Source organism: Lasioglossum baleicum, chromosome 7 (assembly GCF_051020765.1).
Source record: "Lasioglossum baleicum chromosome 7, iyLasBale1, whole genome shotgun sequence".
In the NCBI taxonomy this organism is placed as follows: domain Eukaryota; kingdom Metazoa; phylum Arthropoda; class Insecta; order Hymenoptera; family Halictidae; genus Lasioglossum; species Lasioglossum baleicum.
Genome location: NC_134935.1, coordinates 15,571,799 through 15,586,802, shown reverse-complemented (window position 1 = coordinate 15,586,802; position 15,004 = coordinate 15,571,799). Strand labels below are relative to the sequence as shown.

At 39.6% G+C, this 15,004-nt stretch overlaps 2 protein-coding genes across 7 annotated transcripts in view; both read right to left on the bottom strand.

Annotated features, from left to right (window-relative positions):
* LOC143210821 (uncharacterized) overlaps positions 1–15,004 on the bottom strand; it is a 313,009-nt gene that overhangs the window by 271,888 nt on the left and 26,117 nt on the right. The window lies entirely within an intron of this gene.
* Positions 1–15,004, bottom strand: part of LOC143210844 (uncharacterized) — a 113,397-nt gene extending 98,393 nt beyond the window's left edge. For all 4 annotated transcript variants that reach the window (XM_076428069.1, XM_076428070.1, XM_076428068.1 and 1 more), the window contains exon 1: positions 1–15,004. This exon is cut by the window's left edge. The gene's annotated coding sequence lies outside the window, so the exon portion shown is untranslated.

Here is a 15,004-nt window from a genome sequence, read left to right as displayed (position 1 = left end):
GGCGTGGATCCGTCTGGCAGTCGCCTAAGTCACTTGCAGAGAAACACTCAGCTAGATGATAGAATCAAAATCGCCTGGTAGAACCTCAATTATTCCAAAATAATTTTCGAATAATGAAATAAATGAAACAGTAGAAAAAATGATCATTCTTTACTATGAATATAAAATGGGGTGTAGTACAATGAAGGCTACAGGCGATATTGACAATGATGTTGCGATGAGTATATTGTTATTACAGGAACAATACGAGGTTGGAAAGAGGACATTGTTAGTCAATGAACAATAGAATGTTGGGAAGGGGACTTTGTTGGTGAAGGAACAATACGATGTTGGAAAGAGGATATTATATACTGAATAAACAATATAGTCAAGTGAATGCAGAGTAAAACTAAACAAAGTCCAGTGTTCATCCGATAAAATATTGTTAAAAAATATAGACACAGGACCTAAAATTGTAAACAATAGAATAGAGAACGATAGGAAGTTGTTGGGAATAACATTTTGAAAACTTCTAAATGCAAATGGATGGTACAATAAAATTCAATAAATAATAGATCGAAGGCCTAGACGTGTACATACATGTAGTTGATGGATTGGAGGGCAGTGTGTAGGGTACTATACAGATTAAAATTTCAAAAGTGCAAAGCTTCAATACGATAAAATACAATTAAAAAAACAATAGATCCGGGAAAAATATAAATAGTGAAATAGAGGACAGAAGGGGATTGTTGGGAATAAACTTTTTAAAACGTCCAAAGAGCTGATACCATAAAATACTATTACAAAAGATTAATCTACGACCTAAAAATGTAAATTATGGAATAGAGAACAATAGGGAATTGTTGGGAATAAAATAGGAAAAAAATTGCAAAGTGCTAATACCATAAAGCACTATATAAAAGAATAAATCGACGACCTAGAAAGGTAAATTAATGGAACAGAGAACAATAGGGATCCGTAGATAATAGAAAAGAATTCGAAATGCAAACTATCGACACAATAGAACAGTATTGAAAAAGGAATAAACCCGTGTAGATAGTTGACGGAATAGTGTAGAATAGAACGGGGGAAGGAACGTAGAAGCGAAACCAAGCGAAGTAGAATCTAATATCCTCGCACCTCCTGTGGATAGCTTCTCTTCGGTCCCTACCCGGCTGAAGCGAGTAGCAAGGCTCCCCGAGGCCACATAATATCCTCCCGAGGATTGGACTCAGCCGGAGGAAGCTTCGACGTACCGGGAAACCGAGAATTCTTGACAGAAACAAGGTGATGCCGGTCTAGGACCTGCCTCGACGACTAAACAGTTTCCACTGTTGTGGGGAAGATACTAGTCCGGGACTGAAGAACCGACGAATTGCTACCAGCCTGATGGATGACCCTGTCGTTTGCACAGGATTCTTTCCTCTTGCTGTCGCTACACGATCCTACGAGGCGGTGAACATCTTCGTTTGAGGAAACGAACGGTAACTGACACCCTCTGACCCATCCCCGGGTCTGCCAGTCTTCGATTTTGAGAGGTACAAGATGTATCACGAAGGGGATGTTTTTTTAAAGCGGCAGTTTTGTGTGAATAAATAGTAGCCATGTTGTGGTACTTCTGAGCCCTATGTCTTTTCCTAATGATTCTATTCTCCATAATTGATGATGGTGGTTCCATTTGTCTTCGATTTTTAGGGGACAGGATGTCTTGTGAAAGGGATGTTTTATCATGGGTGGTTTTCTGTGAATGAAAGACATCTCTATTGATTTTATCGAATTCATTGATGTATAAGTGATCTTTTTGTCTGGATTTAAATAAAAATGGAAATTAATACCCTATATATTTTCCTAATGATTCTATTCTCCATAATTGATGATAGTAGTTCTATTTGTCTTCGATTTTGAGGGGACAGGATGTCTTGTGAAGGGGATGTTTCTTAAAGGCTGGTTTTCTGTAAATGAAAGACATCTCTATTGATTTTATTGAATTCATTGATGCATAATACAATTTTCTGTCTGAATTTAAAAATGAAGATTAATGGTAACCATATTGTGGTACTTGTGAGTTCCACGTTCCTAAGGACTGTTTTCAGGTTCTTTGAAGCTACCTCCATTTATCTGATTTATTCGATAGCTGTCTTGTTAACCCTCCGTTTTCCACGTTTAATAAATTATTTAATGTCAAGTCTAACAGTCCGGCATCTCGACGAATCGTAGAAATAACAAAATTTTCTTAGTGTAAATAATACACACTTCAATTAGATAATCCATTAATCCAATTAAAAGGTGTGTTCCACAAAGAAATAAAAACCGTCAAGGACACATTGAACGAAATTGCACAGCGCGCGAACGAAGAATTCCCAGCGCAATGAGATTGAAATTAATGAAACGGAATATATTTTCGGCCTCCTAAGGATCGCGTGACCCGGGCAAGTCAACGCGAAAAACGACAATGGAGTCCATTCGCGAGTGCAAAATGCGAGCCGCGGGTTAAAAGCCGTTATTAACCGAAGCACATGGTGTAGCATCACGGTTTTTCCGGGGCGGTAATACGCGAAACCTTCCGGTGCACGCGCAACGGTAATCGCCGGTGGCGAGTTGTGCACGCGTTGCACGGTGCACGTTGCACATTACTCGGTGCATAGTGCACGACGAAGCGCATTAAGACACTGCACGGTGAAAATGAGCCGCGCGGTGCACTCGATCCTATCCTGTTGCGACGCGTATCGATTTCCATGCTCGAAGACTTACGAGCTCGCTGGTATAGCGAGCGGACGCCTGTATAAATTGGCCGATCCACCGTGTCACCGAGGAATCGAGCATGGAAATACGGACGCGGGCCTGTGTATCAGTTTCGCGTGGTTTATTGCGAGTCGTAAAGTGCACGCTGCACACAATTCGACGACGCCCGGCTCTTGTCCGCGTGCCAGCCTTAGACTGATTCGGAACACCGCCGAAAACGGTGCGACGCTGCTGAAATACGATTGCTCGATGGTTTTTGGATTTACGTGGATCATCGGTGCCATTGATCGGGGCTGCTTTATGAGCGTGGGTAGACACGGTGGTTCGGAAATGTATTCGAATATATTCGAATGTATTCGTGCATGTCAGACTTTAATCGTGACAGCAAGGTTATAACCTTGAATCTCAAAGTTAAAATGTCAGCCAATTTTTTGAATTGCATTTTATTCTACTCATTACGTGGTAATATATTAAAGTACAGGAGATTATGACAAATTTTTTTCATTGTTAACCCCTTACCCTACGATTTATTTTACGGTTTCAGTGATTCAAACTTTTTCGTAGATCGTAATTTTCTAAAAAAGGAGAAAATTTATATGTATTGTATTTTTGTCTACATGTTCTCCGATAGCTGTACATTCACGTAACCAAAATAGAATTTCATTTCGGTTGAGAGGAAATTATTAACATACATTTTTATCAGAATCTGTTCGGAAAATTCATCACGAGTCAGACACGATTTTGTAAGGCAATTTTTATCCTTGCAATGAATATAACAGGATGAGATAAAAAAGATTGTTCACCTTTTCATCTTGAAATTCAAGGTCACAGTTAAGTTGCAAAAAATATATTGCAAAGTTACAATGCTGAGACAGAGCGCAATAAATATGTTTAAATTATGAAAATTCGAATTATGTGTGTCAGAATTAAATTCTGCAAGTAATGTGTTCTTCCTTCTGTTAATAAATTATACTTCCCAGCAACCCCCCATTGAAGAAACGCAACGGAAAAACATTGCCGAAACTCGCAAACAGTAAGCTTGAAATTGACAGGGACGTGGGTGAAAATTTTTTAAAAATTACAAACCGACGGAACCGTTCAAGAGAGCGCTTCAAAATTGCCAAAATACAACGGGTCGGTTGAATATTCGAATGCAATTGTCGGATGGGCAATTGCTCGTGGAGGAATTAATTCGTTGTTTCGATAGTCGAGTGGCGTGCTCGGCTCGTTCGTTACATTTTAATTATGGCATTACGTGGGCGGAAGCGCGAGGACAAAAGCGGAGAATCGTGCATAAAGGATTTTCGCGGGTAGAAACAGCGTAACGATATTTCTTCGGTGTCCGTTTTAGAGGCGAGCCTGTGCTCGTCGTTCAAATTTGCCAGGACATTATTAACGATTAACAGCGCGATCATTATATCTCTGGGATGGTTCCTCCGGTGCTGGAGGGACGAGAAACAGGATGGGAAATAAAGGACGATCAATTTTTCAGGTGAGCGCGCGGTAACGTACGCGAGTGCTGAGAGAGAAGAGAGAAAGAGCACACGCGAAAAAAAGAGAGAGAGAGACCGTTTGCGCCGAAGATTAAAGGGATTTCCCGAGGAAGGTATAAATTTGATGATAGAACGTTTCGCCGGGAATCCGGCCGAATAATTTTCATTTTCTCCGGCTGCACTTCGGCAACGCGAAATATTTAAAAGGATTATCCCGCGGCGAGCGTTTAATGGGCCAACCAGGATTTTTCGCTCCCGTTGGCCGCTAAATGCTTCCGGTTTTTCGCGAATTGGCCGATTTAATGCTGGAATCATGTTAGCGCCGCTCGTGTAATTGTTGTTGATGATTTGTAAAGGACCAGGGATTAACATGTTTGTGGGCCGTTTTGGTAACCTCGAAGCCAGGAAAAATTTGTTTTAACACGTTCACTGCCATTTTCCAGGTACTATACCCGTTCTCAAAACGTGACCATTTTGTAAAAGATTAAAATTTTTGAGGGCCATAAATTATATACACTATTCATAAGTATTAATATTTTTAAATGAAACACTTCACAGAAGTCTACTTTAAAATATGCAGCATAAAGTGGCTATAGAGATGTTGTCTAAAAAGTTCCACAAAGTTTAAAAGGAAACTACAGTTAAGTATAATAAACGAATAGATGAATAAAATTCGACGATATTTCAATCGACTGTGAAAGTAATCGCATGCAAAACGATACTAAAAATTCGAAAAAGAATCGATAAAGCTCGCCGAACAGGAACAGTAGCCCGTTCAACCGACAGAGAACCGATGCACTCGCTGTCTAATAAATAATTCCGAATAATCTACACGAGTAGATAAGTAAATCGACACTGTCATTCGAGCCACCGTCTATCTCCACCTCGACTTTCCACACCTGCTCCTCCTTTCACCTGTAGACAAGGATTCTTTCACACTTCGTTGGCATTCGACGTTCGAGGTTCGAGAGCTGGAGACGTCTCGCGATATTTGAAGGCTCTTTGCAGCAGACGCTGTCGCGCCAGTACCAAATACCAAATGTCAAACTCTGTTCAGGATAAAGAAAAACTATTTTAATTACATTATTCTGGTTGCAAATGGTTAAAACGGAAGATACAGTTTTATTTAATTTCTGTTCTTGACAATTAACTTTAACATTTTATATTTTACGTGGATCCACAGTCTAATAACTCAAGCGTCAGAATTTTATAGTTTTTAAACTGGCATGGTGAAAATTTATAGAGAATTTTATAGTTTTTCATATATGCATAAAATTCGCAGTCTCATTATAATGATCTAGATAAATGATTAAATTTAGTGTCTGGTAATATGCATCTGTTACCACACTTACATTGATTTCTTAGCATTTACATTAACTTACAAAAGAAAGTTCCATTAAATTAGTACCATAAGAACATTGATAATGTACAAATTAAACAAAATAATAACTTTCTAATTTTGGGGCATTTGCAGTGTCTCCTAAGCAAGCAATATTCGCATAAAATTAGCCAGGTTCCCCGAATCAGCATAGAAATTCTTGTCAGCAATTCTCCTAGGTACGGCCAGCGTCATTACAAACGGCATTAAACAATCATCGAGCAACGTCTTCAGCCGATTTCCGCGCATCGATCAACGGAATCGATTCGTTCGCGAATAAGATGCGCGCATGCAGCTGCATTAGCTGCATACACAACAGCAACCGTGTATAATTTAGCGGCGATGCGTCGCAATCACCGGAGGATTAATGGAGAGACGACCACTGGCTGGGACAGGGCGTTGTCTGCGGACAACACGTGCCCAAATGTAATCGACTGTGCATAGATCGAGTGCAGAAACATTTCGCTTGAAAAATCGATTTTACAAAACTATTTGCTTGTCCCAGAATCTCGTACCGAAACGTGAGTGACATCTGTCCAAATTGCGAATGGAACCTCAAATTTCTTTTAAAAAGAAATCACAGAATTATTAAAATAACACGTTTGCTACCAGCATTTGTTTCGTTGCTTACCTTCCTTGCTCGAAAGTTTAATTAAATGCAACTTACCCAATTTTGAATTGTTAAAACAGTTTAGCAGGAGAAAGTCACGGGTTCTCTGAAAATTGTGCATTCTACTATGATTTTAAACAACGAAGTGCATAAAATTATAATAATTTTACTGTTTTTAAGTAAACTGTGTCAGATTATGGATGTCACATACAGTCGGTCACAAAAATATTGGGACAAAATTGCAACAGATCGGAATTGTAGAAAAAATACTAAAAGTTGCATTTCACAACTTTTTTATGTGGGCCTATATAGAAAATTTTAAAAAATACGTTTTGTAGATCTGAGTCAATTAAACATATTCGGAAAGTTTCGTCAAAATCGTTCGGCGTTGCAACGAGCTACAAACGTTTAGAGATGGTGAAAATTTCAATTTTTTACGATTTTCGGCCTGTAACTGCAATAAATCTAAGGATTCTTACATCTTTCATTGCCTGTCATATTTTCCCCCATCAACCGATTTCATATAACATATAATTGACACAGATCTACAAAATGTATTTTTTAAATTTTCAATATAGGCCCTAATTTACAATAAAAAAGTTGTAAATAAATTCCGATCTATCGCAATTTTTGAAAAAATTTCTTTTCACGTCCTGTAGTAAACTAATTGCTCTTGCTTTCCAAACAAGTTTAAATCGCACGGTCCAATATTAAAAAAGTTATCGTCTTTTTAAGAGTGTCCCAATATTTCTGTGACAGACAAGAAAATATGACAGACTTGAAAGTGTTCAATCATAGAATAATTTCTATTGTTTATATGTTACATAATTTTTATGTAAACTTGCAAAGTGATTTAATTGTCAATTGTTTTGTAGGTTAACGTCAGAGTCGCCAGATCAGGGGAATTGATTCGAATTGAGGGGAATAAAGTAATCCCCTCTCTGCGACTGCTTAATCACGACGCAGGCGCAACACGAATCACGTGACGATACTCGCCGCAGCTGAAGAGTGGGGGAATGGCATCGTGGAAGGGGAAGGATAGAGTAGGACACAAGTCTCAATCTGGCGCCAGTTAAAATTTTCCAAAAGCCTAAGAAGAAAAATGAAGCAGTATGAATTACAGTGTGAGAAATGCGACAGCTCTTTAAACGCAGATCGCTGAGCATAAGTCTGCAGCCCTTAGCCGTCCTATCGTTGAAATACCTAATGGATTGCAGGTGGGCCAGGGTGTTCGAAGGGGGTAAGCGTTCGTCCGCATGAATTCGTAAGGGCGCATGCACGATTTACGAAATATCGACGTCCGCGAACAGCGGAGTGCACTCGAACGTGTGTAAACACGGCGGGGCGAGCTTTGTCGAGCTTTGCGGCCGAAAGTAGCCCGCAACCAAACTTTACAGTCCGCTGAAATTATTCCGACGCTTTTCCACCGCAAACCGCTCGATGCGCCAACAATTTTTCAAATGGGATTAACGACGGACGACTTTAATCCGTGCGCCTCTCGCGGCGAACACGCTTTTCGAACACGGCTTTCCTGCTGATTCCAATTTCCAGCTCTCGCACCCCCTTCTCCCTCTCTCTCTTTATCTACCTCTCTCGCTCTCTCGTATAACCAACATATCTCATTAGCTTTAAATTGCCCGTGCGATGATGGATTTCCAACAACGATTATTGTTATTGCCGTTATTATTGGCCCAGCTTCATGCATAATTGCGAGGTGCCGGCACGAAACTGTTACCGCAAAAATTTCCTTCTTCTCTAGAAACGTTTAATACTGGATTCACTAGATTCGTTCAAAATAACGAGAAAGTCTCTGTCGAAATTTTCAGCCATTTTTTATAGCATACAGTCGGGGGAAAAATTAAGTAGGCCCTCTTCACAAACTAATAACTAGACTACCGATTTTATGCATTTCAATTTTACCTTGATAAGATAATTAAAAGAAGAGTGAAATTTTTATTTGGCTTCTGTGTCTTGCGTTCTACCAATAACTTTTTAAAAATTGGACCTAACGATTGCTTTGAGATGCTAGAAGAATTAGTTTACTCAGTAATGTGTCAAAATAATTGTTTGAAAAATAGTATTCACGTAAAGGTAGATAATGATATTTAGTGAAGGTCACCTCGAAACTCTTTCAATTAAAAAAGATCTAGTACTACCATATTGTACTGATCTTCATACTGAAAAACTTTGAAGAATAAAATTTTTTCATATTTTCAAAAACAACCGAGATAATGATGTGCTAATAGGTGGATCACCATGTATATGCAATATAAATCTAGTGCATTACCAAGAACTTCACAAACCTAGTTCACTAAAAATTGTCTGAAAAGCACATGTCCATACCTCCGACAATTGTAAATGAAGTAGTCAGGAACAAGTAGTTTTGTCTCTCGTCCAGTACTTGAACAATTAAAATTCAAAATCAGCTAATATTCTATGTGCAACAATAGTGTCGGATGCGTCGGAATTCGGCAAGTGCAATAGCATCAGGCCCAGAAGGGAGTCACGGGAAGATTAATCGCGTAATAATTCGTCGCGGGGGTGGTGTATCTTCCTCTGTGCGTGCACAATACGTCGAAGGAGGGGTGTTCGGTTGTTCGGTTGCAGATATGCATAGCCGGCGGACAGTGGCCGCGCATCGATATGCACGCGTACGTGCAGAAATGCATGGGGCACGGGCGCGTGTCGCCGCATACGGGATGCAGCGGGGGTGGCCTGCATACGCGTGCTCCTCGATCACGGGAATTTACGAGCAGATGCTCGACGCAATCCGCGGTCGAATATGACGAGGTGCAGTTTATGTCCCCCGGGGAATTTTCGCGCCCTCCTACGAGGAACCAATGCTCGTTACCCCTTTATCGTCGCCCCCCCCCCTCCCTGGCTTCGCGCGTTTTCCTTGTAAACAAGTGTGACAAAAGATGCACGTGCCAACATTCTTTAACACTGAACCTAACGAGCCTCAAAAGTAACTGGAAAATGGTCCCTTATAAAAATGACAAGATTAATTTGATTTAGACTTCGTGCGGCTCCTATTGTAATATGCGCTCTATTAAAGACATCTATACAATAATTTCTTATCATATAATTGTTATTATTTCAATACGTGTGAAATAAAAAATTTGGAGCCGGTCATATTTTGACCGGTGGTGGTAGGTTTATTGTTAAAGCACGTTATTGTCAGAATGACGGGTTCTAATATTCTTAATTTGCGATTACTAAGATTGTAAAGATGCTTCCCAGAGGAATTACAATATTTACCTTCATTTCTTTAGGTATATATTATTGGAAAAATGGCCAAAAATATTGGTGGACACATTCTTTTTATGTTCATAAAATAATGTGAAATTTCTAGAGCTCCTTAAACCTACTGTTAAGTACTTTAGGGAATTAGAAAGTGGAATAAAGTGGTATCTCTGTAACTGTGAAAACATCGGGCCTGCAGAGTCACAGTTACAGAAGGTGCTACATTTTTCGAAGAGTGCGTGTAAAGGACACACGTTAATACCTTTCTATAAAGAATAAAAAGGTGAAGTGAACGCTAAAACGATTTGATTGTTTTGTAGAAAATATTTTGTAAAATTGATCAGTATGATGGAGAATTCCATTTAGTCCAATGACGAAATTACGAGTAAAGGTAGGAACCCTGCCGCTGACTGGCCAGCAATTCTTTGAAACCCCGGGGAATAAGAGAATACGAAGGCGTTTCATCGAGCGTCTGCAGATGACGGTTCGTTGGAAGTTAATTGAGCTCGTGGATATACGGCGTGGCTGAAAAACGCGATTCCTTCGTGGAGAAGGTATCTACACCTACGATCCAGCACATTCGAACAGCTCGTTATCATTTTTATAATTCCTGCACGATGGAGATATTGTTACTCCATCCTCTGTGATGTGGACGATTGTGTTTTTATCGTACCTATTGTCTTTCGTTGAAGTGTTGCTAAATTCTCTACTTGCGACATTGATGAAGGATGAGGACAAGTGAAAATAATATAATGATTTAATAAATTCGGTATGTAACTCACCCCTAATTGTGGGGTGATTTATCAAATTTCACGATGAAATCTTCATCCTCTCCACAAAAAATACTAAATCATTTAAAATTCGAATTTGTTTATAAAAGAAATGTGTATTTGTAGAAAATAGAAGAGTTTTTCTATATTGAATATTTGATGAGCATTCTATCATTTAACATTGAATATTACCGCCCTTTACCACGGAGGATTATAAAAATTAATGGGCATCGTGTTACTGAGGATTTCTATTAACATAATCCTCTTGGTTAGACGTTTCCCAAGCCACCCAGTATAAAATCTCGGCGTTCGCTTCCTTAACGAAGCAACGCCGCGAAAAACCACTTATTAATCCATCCCATTAACGTCTGCCCCGTTGAATGGCATCTTTATGCGCGGCTACGAACTGGCTGTCGTCCAATCACCGGTCGCGTGTCGTGAAAACGATAGAGCTATTCACGCGGCATCTCGAGTTTACTCTAACGACAGTCACCGAAAATTAAACACCCACAAATCACCGCTTATGCGTCCATTCTTGCCCATTATGTTACATCCACGACGTTAAAGGCGTCTTACAACACCGCTGCCATTAAATTCGCCTCTTAAAGAGAACCCGGGAACCATTTATTAAAAATTACATACATTTGAAACAATGGAACCACTATTTTCACTCTATTTTACTACTTACTGTTTTTATATTGTACTCTTTTCACACTATTTACTACTTACTATATTTATACTCTTTTCACCCTATTTACTACTTACTATTTTTATACACTTTTCACACTATTTACCACTTACTATTTTGATACTCTTTGCACACTATTTACTACTTACTATTTCCATACTATTTACTACTTACTATTTTTATACTCTTTTTACACTATTTACTACTAACTACGCTCATACTATTTACTACTTACTGTTTTTATACTCTTTTTACACTATTTACTACTAACTACGCTCATACTATTTACTACTTACTATTTTTATACTCTTTTCACACTATTTACTACTTACTATTTTCATACTATTTACTACTTACTGTTTTTATACTCTTCACACTATTCACTAACTACTATTTCCATACTGTTTACTACTTACTACGTAATTACTACTTGATACACGTTTTCTAATCAGTTATGATTAGACTGCCAATTTTATACATTCATAACAAAAACGAATAGGCACCAAATTTTACACAGAAAATAAAGACTGCCGATTTTATACATTTATAACAAAAATGAATAGGCATCAAACTTTACAGAAAATAAAAGAATTCATTTAATGATACTCTTACACTATTTTCGACGTATTAAAATCATTAAGATAAGAAACTCATTCTTATTCAACTTATGTGACCTAAAATTGACTTAGACAATTTTTATTGTGCATAAAAATCCCTAGTCTGCAGACGATTGCCCCAAGCAGAAGATAGAGAGGTTCAAAATGAATCGGCTCGAAAAAGTCGACCTTGAGACCACTCCTCCACAGTTGAAGATCTCGATCCCGAATAGTGTCGAATAGCCCAGACCAAGAATAACAGGAATTATAGTCTTCGAGTGTAGCAGATTCGCGAACATCGTTGCTCACGGTTGCTCTTGAAGGCGCACGATCTCCGGACACGACCTCGAAGAGAAGAGAGGCAAGATACCGAAGAGGCGCAGGGACTTTGCTTGAGGAACGAACGGAGAGAGCCGCACGATTTATGATTCAGCCCGGTTGGGAACCGAGCATTAGGTATGCGGTTCATAGTACGCTTTAACGCGCAAGAAAGATGCAATAAATTGTAGCACGCGTGCTAGTACGTCCGAAAGTCTCAGAAAGAGAGAGAGAGAGAGAGAGCGCGCGCGAGAGAGAGAAAGGGGAAGAGAAGAACACGAAGAGACTCACCCCTTAACGAGGTTTCCCCGACGTTTCCCTTTTTCCTTTTCCCTGTCTCAAGGACAGCGTAAATTAATTTTCGTCCGCCTCCAAACCTGCAGCCCAGACGTTTCCGACCCCTTAAACAAGATGGACGGTGCTGAGAAGGATTCACGTGATCTACGGAAATATGGGCTACCTCTGAAGAGGGTGTGTTGCTCTCACTATTACTCTTGTGGATCAAGATTGATATTTTTGTTACAGGAGAAATGGGAGGTTTCAGAGATTGAGAAATACTTGAACTGGTCTGAAGAAATTTAGACTTTCACTGATAAATATTTAGTAATACCTTTAGGATTGATCTACGATGTAGATCACTGTTGGTAACACTGAAATTAAGAAGCCACGGCAATTTCACGTGACTATCCGGTACTGGCAGAGAGGGGTAGCTTTTCCCGGAATCCTGGAAGTGCTCAGGGCTTCCGAAGGTCTTAATCCGTCACTGGATCACACCTCGTATACGAAACTTTCGAGCAGTGCATTACGCGCGGAGTGCGCGCACAATATTTCATCGATCGATCCCTCGAATCTGCGAGGATTCGGCGGATTTTCACGGCTCGGCAGAGCGCGGATGTCACTGCGTTTCATAACGCGTGGCGAGTCGTGGCAGCGTTAACCTTCCGTTTTAATTCGATCCGCGATAAGCTTCATTGGAACGATACGGCTGACAGCAAGCCAATAATTACATTGGCCGTTGGCATCGGCAGCGATGTGTTCCGAGTTGCGTGCCGAGTCAGTGGTCCTTCCAATAGCAATTACAAGTCGGAGCGGGCCACGATCCATTTGCTCTTTATCTGGATCGCGTGTACACCGAAATCGCCATCCACGCCTCTTTTCTCCGGTTCCCGGCGTTTCGCCGACGGTTTTCCGTTGCAACTCGCTATGCCGCGCCGATTAGAACTTCGCAAATTTCGTCGACACCGACACCGACGAGGCGTGAAACCGCGCCGCCCTCTGATAGAACGTAGTTGCGAGTTCGTTTACACGTTGTGCCGAATCAACCATGGTAACGAGTGAAACTAGAGCCGAGCCTCGATGAGGATCGTTAACTCTGGTTAACTAAGTTTTTCTGTAAAAATGATGAAATATCCGAATTTCGTGGTTTCAAGTGACCAATTTACACTGTGGCTTACATTTTTGTACAGCTGCTGCTTTTTAGAAAAATTTTGTTTGGTGCATGGTAATATAACACCAATTCAATGATGAAACTCTACAAAAATTTTATTTGTTTTACGTTATACACGGGGTGCTGTGAGAGCTTATAGTTAACAGTAGAAAGAATGAAACGAAACGATTGAACAGTATATTAATTGTTCAACTGTATGTACTTTTATTACATTTGTTACCATTCTTATCAAACTATCATAATCATGACATTCGATAGAAAATTCAGTGACATGGAAGTGTTGCGCAGTATTTATTCTACGGGTGCGTACTCGATAATAAAATTTGTTATTCGTCGGTACACGCTGCATTAGTTGGAATTAGTTTTATCGTAAATTTGTTAAAGGGAGAACAAAGCAGATAATACTCTATAAAGTACAGGAAACAACGTAACAGTAACGGGGCGAGGAACATAAATGTTACAGCACTTAAAATCGTTTATACGGAATTTCAGCTCGGCTCCGGGAAAATTGTGCGGCGTGATACGAATCTGGCATAATGAAACGGATTAAGCGAATTGCCGAGCGGATGCATCGAAACAATTAACAGTTATTGCATTACGATAAAACACATGTTCATAAACAATATGAAAAAAACTATGCGCTACAGTTGTTCGATAAAAAAAACTACTTAGTCGATGCACTTTAAAGTTGATTAAAGCAACCTGAGAAAATAATAAGATAAATTCGGAAATGTTATTAAAACTGGAATTTTTAGCCTGAACCAAATTAGATGTTTTAATCAATTATCATTAAATTTCTGAAACTGTTTGAATCACACCCAATGAAAGATATAATCTCAACGCGCTCTTCAGTTAATCAAACTGCCACAAGAATTCAATTAATGCTTCAACTTTTTAGTCTCAATATTGGATCTAAATAATTGAAATCCTATAAAACTGTCGAAACCTTAAATCGCAGCGGATGAAACGAACTATAACCCCGATACGCTCTTAACTTAATCAAACAGTCCCAAAAGGAATTAAAATCGATCATCGAGTACGTTATTAATATCATGATTCCGAGTCTGAACCTAATTTGATCTTCCACTCCACCCACTGCCAACCTCATTCCGGCGCGATATTAATTTCGTCCACCTCTACATACACATATATACATATTTTCGGTTTCCATCGATGGCCAGTCCGCGTTCTAATTAGAGTATCCGCGTATAATTGAGATACAGCATCCGATAAAGCTTATCTAGGTATAATTCGCTCGGCACCGCGCAATTAACGCCGATCTACTCTTTGCCACGGGGCCATAATTTCCACTCGCAGCCTCTCCCACTTGAGAGAAAGCTGTAAAGGTGCGAGAAGACACACCTTTCTCTGCCTAACGAAAAACCAGCTTGAAACGTTATAATTTCCAGAATCCTGTCGATCTGTACTCTGTCCAAGTTGGTATTTTACTTAGCAATGCATCCAAAATTCTGAAATAATTCACTGCCATGTGTCCTATTCGGTAGAATGTTCATGAATTTTTTCGTAATGTTTTGTTGAGCAGAACAGAAGAAATGGAGCACAATTCACAAAACCGTGCTCACCCAATAACTACCCTTGTGGTAGGTATATCAACTGGAAACTTGTCACAGAGGGAACCCTATCAAATAACTCAATTTCGTTGGGGGACATTTTCAAGCACGTTATTCGGCTTACCCTTTGACTGTAATTAACAACTAGGACGGACTATATCCTCCACGA